Source organism: Triturus cristatus, chromosome 1_2 (genome assembly GCF_964204655.1).
Source record: "Triturus cristatus chromosome 1_2, aTriCri1.1, whole genome shotgun sequence".
NCBI classification, from domain to species: Eukaryota; Metazoa; Chordata; class Amphibia; order Caudata; family Salamandridae; genus Triturus; species Triturus cristatus.
Genome location: NC_140580.1, coordinates 1,183,311,249 through 1,183,330,728, shown reverse-complemented (window position 1 = coordinate 1,183,330,728; position 19,480 = coordinate 1,183,311,249).

The window sequence follows — 19,480 nt, the reverse complement described above, 5'->3', positions numbered from 1 at the left end:
TAAAAATGTAATCTAATGTTAATCCTTTTTCTTCAATAAAAATCTCACCAAAAGTGTTAGCTTCTTTAGCTGGATTCAGCTCTTTGTTCATTGGCAAGTGCCCAAAAATACTATCTCTGTTAGACATCTTATAATCTACTTTCCCTAACAAATAAAAAACACTACTTAAAATACTACAGGAAATACCATATGTAGCTGGTAAATGATGATAAGTAACACCCTCTGAGACGGATGCAGGTAATTGCATACAGACGTAGCAATCCCTTACTTCCATTGTCTTCACATATTCATATAACAGTTTCGAAAAAACATTACTAGAAAAGTTATTAATTGACCTATCTTTGTGTGTGTAAGCATTACTAATTCTAATCGGAACTATTTTTTGTGAATTCTTCTCTACATTTGTCACATTTTCTATATGCATTCCAAACTCTACTTTAAAAGTAACTAATAAAACTAAAACACCCCATAGAAGCATTAATAATCCAGTACAACAGCAGCACATCCTACACCACCTCTTAACCCCTTCGGTGCTCATGACGGAACGGTTCCGTCATGAGCCACGGTTGAGCTGTGCTCATGACGGAACCGTTCCGTCATGACCACGCCCGCGCAAGAAACCGTCAGCACAGCGGCGGAATTTGCGCAGCATGGAAGGGGTTAAAGAAGGCACATCTATTTCTATTATCCTCTATGTTAGCCATTTTAATTTAGCCTCTACTACTCCACTACTGTTTGAACTTCTTCAATTCTTCAGCAATTCTTCAGCTTTCAGTTTATCCAAATGATCTCTTTGTTCACTTAATCCAAGTGAATCCTTCTTTCACTCAGTTTGGATACTTGTCATTCTTCACTTCAATTTCTTCAACATCAAATTGTATCAGATCTCCAACATCAAAATCCTCAGTACTCGACTCTTCTCCAATATCAGTCAAAAGTACTTTCAGAATTTCACCAGTATCTTCCTCAACCACTTCTCTCAAGATCTCTTCCGGATTATCTCGAGTCACTGCTTCTTCTTTTCCTCCTTCAGACAGTGCCACATAAGACCATTCCGGTGATCTGTACTTTTGGTTGGGTCTTCTTACTCTTTTTATTTCCACTGGTTCGTTTGACTCCTTTGATTCTTCTCCTTCAGCTTTTGAACTTTGACTCGAAACTTCATTCACTTGTTCAGCTTTCGATGTATTTGCTCTTATCACTTTGTATCTCAGCCTCTTAACTCTGTTGTTAGGCCAACGGTCTCCTCTTAACACCTTTTTCGGCTTTATTTCTTTATTATTTCTTTCTCCAATCCAAGTTCTCTTTCTCAGAACTCGACCCTCTGTTTGTTCATCTTCATCATCTGTTTCAAGTGCCTCTTGTTTCCGTTTTCCAGCAGCCTTCTTTTTCTCCACAGACTTTTTCACCACTGTTTGAGACTTCCCTACTCCTGTCCCTCCTCGGGTCTCCGACACGCAATCTTCTTGCTGTCTACTTGTCCCTTCACCTGACTCATCAAGAATGTTCCCTACACCTCCTCGGGGGTCTTCCGCAATCTGTCCCTCTCTATCTTTCTCTGACCCTACTTCTTCAAGTATAATCTCAAGTGGTTCTTCAATCTCCTCTTCTGATTCAGGAGTAATCTCTGTGTGATTTCTCTTTTCTTTTCTTTTTCCTTCACTGCTGTTTGAAACTTCAGGCTCTTTTACAGAATTTGATCTCCTCTCTGATACTCGCAGTGGTTCATTCGAAGCTCTTCCTACTTCTTTCCCCACTGATTCTGTATCTTCATCATCGCTGGAATCTGACTCTTCAAAATACTCTTTACCAGTCCGTTCTTTTGGGTTTGGAACTCTCAGAGTATGACTTGCATGTACCCAGTGCTTCACTCCAGCACACTTTACTGCAGTCGTCGTAGTCAGAATAACTTGTCTTGGCCTTCCCCACCTTGGAATCAAGCAATTTCTTCTCCTGTGAACTTTTATCCTCACCCAGTCTCCTGGACTCAGATCATGGGCTTGCTTCTTCTCAAGTGTGGTAGCTTCTTCTCCAACCTGGTGAAACACAGAATGAACTGCGTCAGCCAGGCCTTTACAGTAATCCAAAATCATGTCATCAGTTATTGTCACCAATTTATTGACAGGCACGAATGCATGGCGCATAGCACGTCCCATGATTATCTCGTGCGGACTCAAACCAGTAGTTCTATCTGGAGTAGATCTCATAGTCATCAGAACTAGAGGCAAAACATCTGGCCATTTCATGCCAGTGGCTAAGCACATTTTTCCAATCCTGTTCTTGATTGTGCCATTAATCTGCTCAACCACACCAGAAGCCTCTGGTCGATATGCACAATGTAGCTTCTGCTGTATTGTCAATGCTTCACAAATCAAACCCATGAGCTCATTTTGAAAATGTCTATCTCTATCAGACTCAACTGTTACTGGAAACCCGTACCTAGGAATCAACTCCCTTAACAGTAACTTTGCCACTGTTAATCCATCATTTCTTCTAGTCGGGTAAGCTTCCACCCACCTTGAAAACAAACAGACTACCACTAGAACATACCTCAGTCTGTTTACTTGGGGCATTTCAATGAAATCGATCTGCATTCTTGTAAAAGGACCTCCTTCCCTGCCTATTGTTCCCAGACTCACCACTGTCTTTTTCCCAGTGTTAAATTGCTGACAAACTAAACACCTCTGACAGATGCTTTCTGCAATTGTCCTGAACTTTGCATTGTACCAGGTCTGCTTGAACGACCTAACCATCGCGTCCCTCCCCAAATGTCCCTGGCCATGATACATCCTTGCCATTGACGACAAGATGGAGTTGGGCATTACTGGTCTGCCATCTCTGTAGACCCAAACATGGTCTGTTTCTCTTGGAGCACATCCTGCCTTAATCCAATCTCTTTTCTCTTCCTCTCCTGCCTCATCTTGCAACTGTTTCACTTCATCCCAGGTCTCTAGGACATTAGTAAACATCACAGATAGAAAAGACATTTCTCTTTCTCTGTCCCTGTTAATGGACTGATTCGTTTTGGCACAGTATTGCGCAACATCGTTGGCATATCTGTTTCCAACCGTTATAAAATCCTCCCCTGGACCATGGGCAGCACATTTTACAACTGCTAACTCCTTAGGCAGCTGTATCGCCTCAAGAAATTTACCAATCATTTCAGCATTCTTTATTGGAGTTCCACTCGATGTCAAGAAACCTCTTTGTAGCCAAAGTTGGCCAAAATCATGCACCACTCCAAATCCATACTGACTATCAGTCAACACAGTCGTCCTCAAATCTTTCCCAATTTCGCAAGCTTTTGTCAATGCTATCAATTCAGCAACTTGCGCAGATTTCACTCCTTTCAATGGTGATGCTTCCATGACCTCTGAAACTTTGCATACCGCATATGCTGCACATAGCACACCATCATCATTTCTCAGACATGATCCATCCACAAACAACACATGATCACTCTCATTCAAGGGTAAATCCCTTATGTCTGGTCTCGGTTTTGTACAGTACTCAAGCACATCCAAACAATCATGATCATCTTCCATTTTCACACCCACATTTTCAATGTCTGGCAAAAGCGTCGCTGGATTCACATTCACACATCTCTCGAGAGTCACATTTGATGCTCCCAGAATCACTTTTTCATATTTGGTCAAACGACTATGTGACATGTACTGAGTTGTGCTTCTTGTCAAAAGAATTGCCACATTGTGAGGTACGAATACCCTTACAGGATATCCCATTATGATTCCTTCACTCTGTTCCAGACTTCTGCATGTTGCAGCCACAGATTTCAGACAACCTGGTAAACCCACAGCTACAGGGTCAAGTGTCGATGAGAAGTACGCAATAGGCCTTCTCAGTAATCCATGTTTCTGAATTAACACTGAAAGTGCACATCCATTTCTCTCACTGCAGTACAGCTCAAATTCTTTCTCATAGTCAGGCATACCCAAAGCTGGAGCCTCACACATTTTACTTTTGAGCTCTTCAAATGCTGCCATTTGTTCTGCATCCAGATCCAATGGATCTGTCATCTCACTTTTTGTCAGTTTAATCAGTGGCTTTGCTATCAGGGAAAAATTAATTATCCACTGACGACAATAACCCACCATACCCAGGAATATTCTCACTTCTCTCTGGGTCTTTGGAGCTTTCATTTCTCTGATTATTCTGATCCTGTCAGTAGTCACTTTTCTCAGACCCTTTTCAATATTGTGTCCAAGATAATGAACCTCTTTCTTGCAAAATTGCAATTTGGCTGGAGATACCTTTAACCCTCCATCTGCCAGATGATTCAGTAAAGCTATGGTATCTACTTCACAAGCTTCACGTGTCTTTGATGCCACCAGTAGGTCATCAATGTACTGCACTAGCACTGAACTCTCGGGCATGATCAAACTCTCCAACGATTTCTTCAATAACTGATTAAATATCGAAGGACTCTCCGTATACCCCTGTGGGATTCGACACCATGCTAAGATACGCTGGCCAAACCTAAATGCAAAAATCGGCTGGCTATCATGATGCAATGGAATTGAAAAGAACGCATGACACAAATCAATCACTGTATACCACTCAGCATCATGTGGAATTTGATACAGGATCACTGATGGATTTGGCACAATAGGACAACATGCTACCACAATTTGATTAACTTTTCTCAAATCCTGTACGATCCTAAATTTCCCATTGGGCTTTTTTAGTCCCATTATCGGTGAATTACACGGACTACTCAGTAGTTCTCTCAGGACTCCTTGCTGAATCATTTTCTCAATTATAGGAGTTATCCCTTCAATTATTTCTGGTGTCATTTTGTATTGAGGAATGTTAGGATATGTAATTCCCTCTTTTACTGCAATTTTCACTGGATCTACATTATTCATCAATCCCACATCCTCTCCAGTAAAATCCCAAACTGTCCTTTTCACTGTGTCTCTCAGCTCTTGAGGCAAATCCTCCGGATTAAATACAGCAAATGCACCAATTAACTCACTTTCTCTATTTTCTAGAGTCACTCGGTACAAAGCATCTTCATCTGGTGTCTCAAAGGCTATTCCATCCGGTGTACAAAAAATTGTGCAGTTCATCTTACACAACAAGTCCCTACCCAATAGGTTCACTGGACTCGTGTCACAGACAATGAATCTATGCATGTCTGAAAATTTCCCTATCTGTACTCTTACAGGTTCAGTAAGACGTGTTTTGATCTGTGTATTGGCTACACCAACTACTTGGATTGCTTCATCCGAGAGAGGAAGATTTCTAACATCTGTTGACCTGACAGTTGATCTTGTCGCACCTGTGTCTACCAAAAAAGTAACACTCTCCTCATTTATTTTCCCATCCACAAATGGTCCTGCCTGGTCTATTTCTAGAGTTGCACCAAGTATGCACTCTTCTTCCTCTCCTCGGCACCGTCAATAATCACCCTCAGACTCACTCCCTTCACTCTTTAACAAGTACTGCTGTACTTTGTTAGAACGTCTTGGTTTGTTTACCTGCTCATCATTGTAGAATCCTGAATCCTGATTATACTTTTGTAACCCTCTATTCTGCGGCAAGGGCGGTTTTGGCTCTTGACTCTGGTGTCTCACAACTTTCTGTTGTTGCTGTTGTTGATTATTTCCTTCGTTCTGGTTCTGCACCTGTTGATTTAAAGGTTTACTCTCATTACTCACTAATGGTGGATTAGGACACTGATCTCCAATGCCCCAATTGGCCACAGTTGTGACAAGGGAACTTTTTCTTCGCTTCCTCAAGACTTCCTTTTCCTTTTCCTGCATATCTGGGTCTATTTCCTGCATTATTTCCTGGATTATTCGCCTGTTCCACTAACTGTGCTTCCTGTCTCTCTGCAACTTTCACTTGTGCCCACATTGCTTTCTCTTTCAGCTTTCTTTGTTTTGCTTCAATTTCATCACTGAAGTATTTTGCATGTCTCAGGATCTCATCTACTTTTTTACTCTGCCAATCCACTGTGTGCTCACGAATTCTCTCACCAATTTCAGGTCTAAGGCCATATACAAATCTGTATACAAAGTGACTCAAATCTTTGTCACCCAGGTGTTCATCTCCACTGAATTGTTTAAATGCTAGTATCAGCCTCTCGTAAAAAGCATGAACAGATTCTTTCGCTTCCTGTTGTGTTCGATCTATCTTTACCCAGTCTGTCTCTTTTGCAGGTACTTTACTCTTCAGGTATACCATCACCTGATCATACTTTCTCATTACCTCTGGATCTGGTGCCCCTGTTCTTGAGTCTCTTGGATATTCCTCAGTAGGCCAACTCACAACTATTTTACACTCAGTCCACAAGTCTGCTGGAACAATTATATCAAACAGACTATTCAGGTCAACCCACAGCACTTTTGACAATTTCACAAACCTATCTACCTGCCTATACCACTCGACGGGCTTTTCTCTCAATCGAGGGAAATCATTCGTAAATGATAAAATATCCTGTCTGGTCCATGGAACATGTACATATCCTCCTCCAGGTATTTCTCTCATAGGATAATTATCCACTGGTTTCTCCTTTTCTCTCACTGGAAATGCTGAATAAGTTGTTCTATCTTCAGTCTCATCTCTTTTCTTATACCACCTATCCTTCCACTTTTCAACATCACCCCATCTTCGCAATAATGCTACCATTTCCTTAATCTGTCCTGTTCTACCAGTAGCATTCAAATTTTCAATGTCCTTCTCTATAAAATCCATCCTGTAAGTTCTTTGTAAAGCTTTCACTTTATCAATGTCAACTCCTTGTTCATTTGCTATTGCTCTTAGCCTGTCATGTGTATTCCTTGCTCTCCAGGTAACACTCTTGCACATAAACATTAGTTCACCATCATGATGACTCTTCAGAATCTCTGTTGGAACAGTCCCTGTGACAAGCTCTTCTAGTTCTACACGTAACTTAGCTACATCAATTACTTGTGAATCTTTATCCTTTTTCTGTAGAACCTTCATCCAATCGTTCAAATCATCAACTGTTATTTCAGCAGTTTTTCTCACTGGAACCACTCTCTTTTGCGGTTCTAAAATTGGCATCCCTGAACAACTAGCTTCACTAGCATCCAATATTTCACTACATGTGTCATGTCTTGATTGTCTCAGGTCATTTCTTTCTCCTCTTTTGCCTGAATCTCCTGAAGGACCAACTGAATTTGTCAGATTATTCCCAACATATGGAATCACCAGTCCATTCTCACCTGCTCTCTGTTTGTCAAACACAGGCATAACTGGACCTATTGTTACAGGCACCGTAACAGCTTCTAGATTCTTCGTTAACTCCCTAATCTTCTCAGTCAACTCTGTTGTAGTTCTGGCTAATTGTCTGGCATTCTTATCAAGGTAATGATCACTCCTTACCTCAGGTGTCTCATTTTCTTTCTCACTAACACAAACTGTATCTCTTATCGGAGAAACAACTGGTGTACTTTTGTCCGGTTCTGGTCTATATGGAGGTGGTCTTTTGTAAATCATGTCATTCAAGACCTCATCCTCATACTCATTAACTCCATATTTTCTTATTTCTGACTCAGGAACCCTTTCTGCTCCTCCTTCAACTATTCTCATCGGATATAATCCCTCTGACATACTAACATCTCGCCACCTTTTCATTCGATCATGATGAGTTTCACGATCATGTCTCCTCCCAAACATGTACCTATAGTACCCTCCTGATCTTTGTTTCTCTCTCTCATGTACTTCTTCTTCCCATTCCACTAAAGCCTCGAACTGTGTAGGTCCCGGCTTCGGGTCAAGACATAACATCTTTTCCCGTAAATTTCTCAACACGGCCAGATTAAATGAACCATGTTCTGGAAATGCTAGAACACCATCTTCTTTAGTATACCTAACCCAATTCTCCAACCATATACAAGTATGAAACCCATGTCTCGCAGCCATGAAGGATGCAGGTGTTTTCGGTGGAGGTAACAACTCACCCTCTCTTGTTTTAACATCTTTATCCTTGCTAAACCACTTTTTAACTCTACCAAAAAATGTTTTTTTCTTCTTCTCTTCTTGATAATACATTTTATCGTTTACAAAGAACTCTCTACTCTTTCCGTATTATAAATATACAATACGAATTTTCAACCAATTGCAGCACGACTCACACTAACGCACCAATCCTGGAACGTCTACGTCACTAAATAGCTCTTCCAATCCTTGCGCGGCTCACACTAACGCACCAATCCTAGCGCGAGCACTATTCTGATCTACCACCAATCAGAGCGCGGTCTTTCTGACGTCAACAGTCGCTGCAGTTTGTCTCTTGTCTTCTGTCACTCGTCTACCCCTCCTTTACAAAATCTTTTCAGTAGACTTCGTATCAAAATTTCTACAAAATCTATTAGTTACAACATAAAAACATCTCCATTGTCTGCTTCGCTAACCACAGAATAGTAAAAAGAGTCTATTTCATAAGAAACCTTTCATTGACACAGTAGCACTTCTTCTACTCTGCCCTACTAACATACATTCATTAACTGTTTCCTCTAGGACTTGTCCAAAGAGTCTTACAATCAACTAAATGTACAAACATTCACGCACATTCATACAAAGGAAATATAGTACATACGCACAGAATCCTGCTTCCCGAGAACAGACAATCTGCTCCACTACAGAATTATAACACACATTAACTAAGCAAGCTTTCTTTGCCCAGTTCTTCAAATAAGCTCAGAGAATACCTATTACTCCTCCCGCGATAAGCTTTAACGGAAATCTTTACGGATCCCTGGGACTTAAGACCAGAGTTTCACAGATCACCTTCACTATCATTCACACTCCTTATATACCAGAAATATCTAATAGTAACATACGACGATGTCACTGATTCCGAACCCAGACAATGTGACGCGCAACTTCAATTGTCACACGTTATTCCTTACAATTCCGTCTTTCCCGAGAGCAGCATATACTTCCCTCTGCCCTACTACGGAACTGCTACAGCTTCCAAGTTCCAGAAGCACTACATATAACTCAACATTACGACTCCAACATATAGTATTAGTACATATACCAACATGAACCAATAATCAATAATCAATAAAACAATCTTATCTAATCAAGACAATCATCAAAACCATCAATCTCTGCTACCAGGAAATTGATAGAGATCAGGGTGTATATAATATTCCCACTACCACGGATAGAGTAATCTCACAGTTACACGCACATGCATACATCATACGCTAGGGCCCATTTCACTAACATACGCTCAAATACTCTACCAGCAATAAACCTGTGGAAAGAAAACACTCCTAAACACCCTGCATCTATATCGAGGCCGATAAGACCTGGTTTTGTGACTGTCCTTAAGTATAGTCTATACAATATATACAATAATAATCAATAACGCAAACCCAATAATTGACAAAAATGAATATCCAACACCATGTTTAAAATTATATTGCTTTATCTAAAATTAGTCAAGAAAATCAATCAGAGTAAATCATTTCTCATAGTTACCTATTCTAGCTAAATGTCAGAACGGGTCAAGACAAGTCTCTCGGTAAAAGTCTCTCAAGACGAAGTCCCGTCAGCATCAATCCTCAGCAACGCAAGTTCATCACGCAGCAAAGGCAAAATGGTAAGTGGCAAAAGGGGTGGGGAGAACCCTCTCTAAGCTAACAGTTTTTATAATAAATTGAACAAAGGAAAGATACATTGGAACATAGGAAAAATCATAATGTCCGCCGGACTTGCTGAGCAGAGCGAGAAGGAAAGGATGTAACATTGCTACATTTATGAATCTCCGCTCAGGAAAAATACACATAGCGAAAACTACGGAACAGGAACCAAGAAAATAAAACATGTATCACATTAATCCGGCTTCTCCTCGGCTATCGAGCCACAGTTCAGAGTTTCCCTCTAAGGCTCCTTTGTTTTTCAAGACTGCCAAGGACACTTTCACTTCTCTTGGAGAACTCCCAAAAAACTGCTGCTGTCCTCATGGAAAGTTTCTCGACAAGGACCATGGTCAGTTAGCTTCAAAACCATTTCCAGCAGGGGTCTCCCTCGTCTCAGTTTTCACATATTCACTCGAGGCCAGGCTCACAAAATCAGCCATCATGGACTAGGCCTCCATAGGCCACAATAGACCATCTCAATTAAAAGAAATAAAAACAACGTTACTACAGCATAATGATTAAACAGTGTTAACCCCACTAATACCCTTATGTGTATGCATTTATCTAGCACTTGCAACATAGAAAGCATTAATTCAAAAGCGTTTTGTGCTAAAAAATAAACAGCACATAGCAACGTTTAAACATGAAAACGCATTTAACACACGCGTTATTATCAGTCAGCACATTTAAGCACATTCACGTGTAACTCTTTCTTGTTAAAACAAACGGATTGATTAATATAAACACACTTGCACAAGACAAATAATTAATTATTAATAAATTAATACAACAAATAGACATGCCAGAGCTTCAAAAGCCCCAGAATTTTCAAACTGAAAACTCTGCTCCAGCAATACGCAGAGGCGCCATCGCATACCGCATCACTTCTAACCCCTCCCAAAAATTTTTATATGAAAATATGCAAATTTCCAATCCAATCCAAACAGCTTTATTCGACAAAAGTCATAAAAGCGAGACAAAACAAGTACAGGTACAAAATACACAAATAATTTAACAAGAATCAGTGTAAAAGCGAAACTACTTAAAATATTTACAAGTTTTAAAAAGCATATAATAAAAAGATCATTGGGTAAAACATACCAGAGGTCTGACTTTACTATCTGATACTCTTAGCTCTTATAATCCATGCCCACCCCAGAAATTTGGCAACCCCCACAACAATTACCGGGTCAGTGCAAGTGCGAAGGAGCCTTCCTGCTTCAACACTCTGTCTAGTGCCCAATAATAGGCAAACGGGTTTCAACCACACACGCCTCGGGGCCGAGTAAGCAGGGCATACAAAAAACATATGGGCTAATGTTTCCACCTGGGATTTGCAAAAGGGACATAAATTACTTTTCTGGGGTTCCCACTGGGCTACAAATGAATTTAAGGGCAACGCTCCCACCCGCATCTGGAAAAACAATTTCCTATCAAGAACTTTGGTTACAAGATCCCAAAAGTGTTCTAGCCTAGGGACGAGTTTGATGTTCATAAATTCGTCCGAAAGCGAAAAGGGTTTAGTGGCAGAGAGTACCTTTGTGTTTACCAGCTCCCAGTATTTCTCCTTCAAGAGAGCTTTAGATGGAAAAATAGCTGCTGTAGGGTTATCCCAAAGTTCGCTCAACACCAAAGCCTCAAGGGATTTTCTAGTTTCGTTAAGCCAAGCAATCTTCCGGGAGCCCACCATCGCCAATATGTCAAGAAAACCCTCTGCATACTCTGCCAACGCCGGAGTGGTCCATAGGCGACGCCAATAAAGGATAGGTCGAAGCCTGGCTACATCAGCTATAGAGTTCTTCCCAAGGTCATACCTTAGGGGGACTAAAGGTGTGCTCTGCGGGAGGGAGGTGATACTGCGCAAGAACTTGTTTTCCGAGATGGTTAAGGAAGACAGGTTCTCGTACCCCCACAGTTCCGCACCATAAAGTGCCGAGCTCACCGCTTTGGCACTATAGACCTGTAACACGGGTCTAATGGGCTTCGAAGGAGACTTTTTGAATTCAGCAGCTAGTACACCAGCTAACTGCCTGTGTTTTAGAGTAGTCAGATCTCTCTGTAACTTCCATGCAAAGTTATTTTGAATATTAACTCCAAGATAATTAAAAGCCTGCACTTGTTCTAGTGGATTGTTAAACAAAACAAATTGATTTTTAAAAGATTTGTGAGGCCTGAATGTCATAAGCTTGGTTTTTTTAATATTGACCTCCAGGCCACGATCAACACAAAAGGACTCAAAAATATTTAATGAACGCTGAAGGCCGCCAGGTGTCTTAGCAATTAAAAGTGTGTCGTCAGCGAACATTAAAATTGGGACCTTAGTGTTGCCAAGAACGGGAGCGTCAACGTGTGCTTCCAAAAGTCGATCCGCTATGTCATTAATATATAGGGAAAATAAAGTGGGGGCCATTGCACAGCCTTGCCTGACACCTCTCTGGACCGGAAAATCCTCGGTCAACATGCCCTGGCCGCCCCATCTGATTCTAGCCAAATTATCTTCATGAAGCCTCTGGATTAGGGACAACAATCCGCCATGAAGCCCCAAATCTTTTAGAGTCTGCCACAGTTTTGAACGAGGGACTAAATCAAAGGCGGCCCTTAGATCCACGAACACTGCATACAAATTTCCCTTACCCAAGACCACAGTCTTCCAATAGAGAAGAGTAAAACGGAAGACTTGGTCAACAGTGCTAATGTGCTGGCGGAATCCGGCTTGAAATGGGGATAAAATATTATTTGACGCAATCCAGAGATGAACACGATTTAAAATCAGTCTACCAGTGATCTTTTGAATCGCATCAATCAAACTGATAGGCCGATAATTCTCAGGAAGCGAACGGTCACCCTTTTTGTACACCGGAATTATTTCCGCGGCTTTCCAAGAGCATGGAATTGGAGCTCCATGGGCCAACGCGTTAGCAATCAGCTGTATATACCTCCCCCATTTTAGCTTGTCATACAGAAAGACATCCGCAGGAACACCATCAGGTCCGGGAGCCTTACCAGATGCCACTCCCACCAGTGCCAGATCAACCTCAGAAATAGAAAAGTTATCTTCTGGATTAAACAACTGGGGGGACCCATAGCTATCAGAAGGATCGGTAGGAGAAGCATACTGCGGTTTGAAATAGTCCACCCACTTCTCATGTGAAACATTATTTTGGGGACACTCAGACTGTGCACCAGAACCCCACTTTACAATACTCCAGAATAATTTACTATCATTCCGGAGACTAGCTTCAAGGAGGTCCTCCCACTTTTTGCCATCCCATTGGCGTTTAGCTTTAGCGACACAGCTCTTGTAAACGATTCTCCTATGCCGTACCAGGCTAACATCGCCACCCTTCAGGGCAGACCCAAGCGATAGCCTTGCCTCCCTGCATTCTCTATTATACCAAGAGGCTTGTTGGTTAGCGCCTCTTGGTCCTGGTCTCACTTTTGTGAAGAAATAGGATTTCAGTTTTGCAAATAAACTATCGTGCACTGATGTTACATCCCTCAGGTTCCCCTCAGCGGCTAAAACTGACTCAATAGCAATGATGGAGCCATTCACCTCCTCTATGATCTTTGATAGGGTGGTAGGGTTCCCCATAAGTCCGGACCATCTCAGACGACGCATATCGTTGGATGGCACCACAGCGGAAGGGGGCGATACCCTGGCCTCAGCAGGACCACCGTACACCTTCCACCATTTATGTGATAAACAGAGGGGGTTATGATCACTCTCTGGAAGGGACACTATTTCCATGTCAACGAGGGAGTGCCATAATTTCATATCAGCCAGGATGTAATCAATTCGACTCCTGCTCAGCCCATTATTAAATGTACAGGCGCCCTCGCGGTCGCCTGGCATCCTACCATTCAGAGCCCTCAGGCCCCTTTCCATGCAAAGGGAATTAATCTGAATGGCGACATCTGAGCATCTTGGTATAGGGGACAACTCCAGGGGGGGAATACCCCAGCAAAACTCTTCACTGTCCTGAAGGTCCCACTTATTATCAACAAGAGGTTCGAATGATGTATTAAAGTCACCTGCAACGATGACGAAGGTGTCAGCTGAGTAAAGGTCAAACAGGCGAAGTAAGTCATCAATGACCGAAGATTTTGCACCTCTAGAACCCCTAACGTAGACATTATATATGTCGATTGTACCCAATAATCCAAGGTCTAACCTCAACAGTTGGATATCACTGCTTCCCGTATGGGGAAGCTTAGTTGTCAGACTCAATTCGCTTCTTAACCAGATAGTTAAACCCCCTGATGGACGCCCGTGGGATCCCTTGGTTGCCGGAATGTGAAAATTTAAGTAGCCCATACAAAAGCGTGGTTCAAGAAGCCAAGTCTCCTGGAATATACAAATGTCCATTGTGTTAATAAAAGCTACCCAATCAGGAATAGCTAGCTTGGAATTCAAACCAGCAATGTTCCAAGAGCAAAGAGAGCCAACAGCCAAAGAAGGACCGTCGATATCAGGAATAGTGAATTGCGAATCCACTGTAGAGTTACTGGCGGATGGGTCAAACCCCTGACAAGATTCCGGAACAAAGACAAAATGACTGCTACTCAAAGTTGTAACCACTTGGTTGGCAAATATAGGACAGGGGTCAATGCAAGGGTTAGCCATAATGGACTCCTGGTGCTCAGTGACCCTCACCCTCTCGCCCCTGTCCCAAAAGCCAACACCCCCCTCACTGTGTAGTCAGTCATTGGTATCCAGGGATGAACCATCTAAATCCCTATCGCTACAGAGGCCTCGCTTCAACCCCCCTAGATCATGCGAGAGATAGCTTCGCAGTTGAATGGAAGAACCCTCTGGGGGACAAGTTCTAAACTTAAGTGCTAGAAGATTTTCAGCAAGGTAATTGCTTTTAAGAGTTAATTCGATGCAATCAACAAAAGCACTGGGTGAAGAAAATCTCGTAGCTCTGGAGATATCCTCCCTAATAACTGAACGACAGCCCCTCACATGTCTCAACCAGTGGATTGCCTTGTTGGTCAGCGACTCAGGGGACTCTGTGCCGCCCTTAGGTAGCAATTTGGGGACATTGGTCATGTAGATTATGTTGGAGGAATCTACGACGTGGCCCTTGGGTTGGACATTATGATCGCTCCGCCCGACCCGGGACCCCTGGTCAAAGGTGTCATGGTCACTTCTCGCACCCGGCCTCTTTGGGTGACTTGTTCTGCCCAGCAAAGAACATTTGGTGTTATCAGGTAAGCTAACCAAAATGTGGTTCGTATTGGCCTTGACTACATTACTATAAGTGGCATAACCCTTAGGGCGAGGGTTAAAAAGGCCTGTCCTATCAGTCTGAGTTCCTAAGGGATTATCTGGAGCAAGAGAGGGGTTAGGTAAAGTAGTGGCAGGGGCATGGTGTGGGACAACAGAACACAACCCTGCTTTGTTAGTCAGGGATTCTATCACTAATTTCAAAGCGCTGACTTCATCTCTCAACAGGTTAACCGTTTTTATAAGATCTAATAAGGGGTTAACAGATGAGTCGATAGAATTGCCTAAGGGGATAGCAGGGGAATGCGACAAAGATTCACATGGGACCCCACTGGCGACAACCTGTTCGTTCATCAAGGGAGAAAACCTATTAAAACAAGGAACAGCAGGAACACTGCTCTGAGTATCAACTGAATCACACAATAGAGTATTGTCCCCAACATTCGAACCCTCGAGCACATCCACTTTGCTAACCCCCTTAGCAACTCTTGCAGTAGGCTTACAACGGAACATTTCCGGCACAATAGGTGTTGGCATAGAGTTAACATGTCCAGAGTCAGCAGAAGATTGGACAATGACCAGGCCATCATCCGTCGATGACTGGTCGGAACCAAGGATGGCTTCGCACTCCCCCACTAGAACACCAATACGTGACAAAGTCCCCTCCGGGTCGGGCTGTTTGCCAGCACGTCGAGGCTTCCTGATTTTCCGGACTTTAGGCAAGGAACCATTACCCCCTGTTCCCCCAGAGCTCTCAGCTAGCTTTCTCTTGCCCATTCAGGAAGCAGTAACAGCAGCGATAGAAATGGCAAGGGAGCACACCAGCAAGCGAACACCACACAGAGTATTGGATCACCTTATGTTAGAGAGCCGCTCCTCATAGGTGTTGCAGAATACAGCCAAGGGGGGTGGCCCAGCCCGGCCTACTCCGGCCCCTGACGGCCACAGACGGCCCGCCCTTGCCCGGGCTTGGCCCGGCGCACGCCCGCGCGCGTCCCGCGATGCGGGAGGCGCGAGGAAGATGAAATAGATCCCCGGTCACAGGGGGCGGTGACGAGGCAGTAGGGCAGGGCTCACGGGCTTGTGGGGCATGCAGTCCGTGATAGGCTGGCTCCGCTGGTTCCCCGGTGCAACGCTGCGTCTCCCGGGAAGCGGGAGGCGCGAGGAAGATGAAATAGATCCCCGGTCACAGGGGGCGGTGACGAGGCAGTAGGGCAGGGCTCACGGGCTTGTGGGGCATGCAGTCCGTGATAGGCTGGCTCCGCTGGTTCCCCGGTGCAACGCTGCGTCTCCCGGGAAGCGGGAGGCGCGAGGAAGATGAAATAGATCCCCGGTCACAGGGGGCGGTGACGAGGCAGTAGGGCAGGGCTCACGGGCTTGTGGGGCATGCAGTCCGTGATAGGCTGGCTCCGCTGGTTCCCCGGTGCAACGCTGATTACCTGGCGGCGGGCGGCACTGGGACACAGAGACAGGCAGGGCCAGGGGGAGATAGAACTAGAAATAATTAATAATTATATTAAGGTGTGGCAATTGCGAGAGAGGGCCTCTCGTTGTCACGGTCTCAGCCTCTGGGTTCAGTATCAACCTTGTGCATATCTACTGCTGTTAAAGCCTCTTTACTAAAAGCCCTTTCTTTTATAACCCCCTTATCTATCAATCCACACATCTATTGGCCTGGCAGAAGGCATTTAGAATTACTCAAAAAGCAACCCAATTTCCGTTTTTATCCACATTTTAAAATAAATACAGACAAGAAAATGGATGTTTTCGATCTGCATTTATCTGTAAAAATCAGTAAAATCAGAAAACAAGGAGCCTTAATCTTAATGCAGAGCACAATCCTTTGGAAAATGGTTTGTTTCTACACGGCCTACTTTTTTTTGCCTGATACATACTTCATGAAGAGTTGATCGTCCACCTGGAACGGTTGTGTGCAGTTAAGGTAGAGCGACAATGCTATTTTTAAGTCCAGACGGTGGAGTCTCTCCTCTTCCTTAGAGGGATGAGGCAGAGCGTAAAAAGTAGCCAAGGTGATGGACTGACTTATGAGGAACAGGGTGATTACCTTTAGCAAGAAGGATGCTCAAGTCCGAAATTTATGGAAGCTGAGAAGACAGCGCCTGCAGTTCACCGACCCTCCGGGCAGATGTAATTGCCACCAGAAAAGCTGTCTTGATGGTGATGAGCCTAAGAGGGCAGTTATGAGGCATCTCAAAGGGAGCACACACTAGGAGAGTAAGAATCAAACTTTGGTCCCAGTGAGGCATAACGAAGGGAGCTGGAGGAAACAGGTGCTGAAGATCTTTAAGAAACCTATTTCCAATAGGGGACTTGAAAAGGGGGGACCGATCTGGCAGCTGCAGAAAAGCGGAGCTAGCAGGCAAATAACTATTCAACTTGCCCAATGCAGAGCCCTGCTGGGCCAGGGTCAGAATAAACAAAAGATCTTGGGAAAGGGGTGCAGGTAAAGGGTCAACATGCTTGGCTGTACACCATGCCACAAACACGCTCCAAACAGCCAGCATATACAGTCTTGATGGAGGGACGCCAAGCTGACAAAATAACATTACAGACCTCCGGCTGAAGGTCAAAAGCTAGCAACTATCGGCACTCAAGCTCCGCGCATAAAGGCGGAGCATTGACAGGTTTGGGTGGAGAACCCTCCCCTGCTGCTTTGACAGGAGATCCTTCAGAAGGGGCAGCCTAATCGAAGGACCCATGGAGCAGCTCAACAGCTTGGGAGATCAGAATCACAGAGCCCAGTCTGGTGCAGCGGCGGCCTGCTCAGATAAGCGCAGAGGGGCGGTAGGGCAGGGCATGGCGCGGCGGGGGAGCCGACGGACGATAGAATATGTCTAATTAAATAAATAATACCTATTCCATAAGCTTCCTCCCCCTGCCGCTCCTTGCCCTGTCTTGCCCCACCGCGCTTACCTGAGCCAGCCACTGCTGGTCTAGAGCAACAAGCAGGACTTTGGAATGGTTGACCCTGATCTTCTTGAGAACTCTGGGCAGATGTGGTATTGGTGGAAAGGATTACAGAAGCCTGGAACTCCACTCATGATAAAAAACGACTCCGAACGAGAGCCACCTTGGAAACTCGAGCATGCAAAACTGCTGACATTTCGAGTTCTCAGCTGTGATAAAACCGATCTAACCAAGGCTCTCCCCAAGGCATCTTTGGCTAAGTTCATCCGCTCTGGCGTTGAGAGAGAGGTTTTGAACCATCAGGAAAATGCCCTGATGTTCCAGCCATTTCTAAAGTTACAGGGCCTCATGACCAAGTGTCCACAAACCCATCCTGCCCTGTTTGTTGTAGTACTACATGGTGGTGGTGTTGTCCATGAACACCTGCACTAGCCTTTACATAATGAAGGATAGAAAGGCTTTCAAAACCAACTGAATCACTTGGCACTCCAACAGGCCTATGTGGAGTCTGGATTCCACTGAAGACCAGTCCTCTGATGTCCAATTCTCCCAGATGGCTGCTCCAGCTCAGACGTGAACTGTCTGTCGCTACCGTCAGATCTGTTTGGGGAAGGGAGAGGTGGGTCTGTCAAAGACCCAATCTCAGTTCGTTAGCCACCACTGCAGATGCCGTCTGAGATCTGGACCATATTAGAGAGATTTCCTTGATGCTGCTCCCACTGGACCTTCGTGTCCCAAAGCTGATCTCATATATGCTAATGGGCATGCATCACAAACAGGATACAGGAGGGCATGAGGCCCAGCAGGCTCAGTCAGTCTCACCAAAATCCAGATTAGAGACAAACATCAATATCATAGCTTGAATATCCTGGACTCGCTGCTCGGGAGGACAACCCCGAAACTGCACTGAATCCACGGTTCAGATGAAAAAGAGTCTGAGAAGGGATCAGGTGTGTCTTCGGTATGTTGATAGTGAATCCCAGCAAGTACAGGAAGTACGCTGTAGTCTGGAGGTGGGAGGTGACGGCCTGGGGCAAGGCCGCCTTCAACAGCCAGTCATTGAGCTAAGGGAAGACTGGCACCCCTGATCTCCGCAGATGAGCTGCAACCACTGCTATCAGCTTGGTGAACACCCGATGGGCATTGGTAAGAGTAAAAGTGAGCATAGCAAACTGAAAGTGCTTGTGGCCCATCATGAACCGCAGGTAACGTCTGTGGGAAGGCAGGACGGGGATATGGAATTATGCATCCTGCAAGTCCAACGCGACTACCCAGTCTCCCGGGTCCAGGTCAGACAGGACTTGGGCAAGTGTGAGCATTCTGAAATTCAGCTTTTTTAGGAAGAAATGGAAAGGGCACAGATCTAAAACAAGAAGTGGCCTCCCTCCTTTTTGGGCACCAGAAAGTGGCGGGGATAACAACCAAATCCTACTTCTGATGCTGGCACCCTCTCTATGGCTCCCTTGGCCAAGCGGGCCACCACTTCCTGTCAGATTAGTGAGATCTGGTCCTTTGTCCAAAGGGGTTGCTCCCTTTGTGGCTACCCCTCCACACATGACTTGCGCCAAACTGACAATCTGGAGAACCGACCGGTCAGAGATTATCGACCTCCAGTAGTGTAGGTTATGCTGTATTCTGCCTCCCACTGGGTGCCCATGATGAGGACAAACTAAAGGGG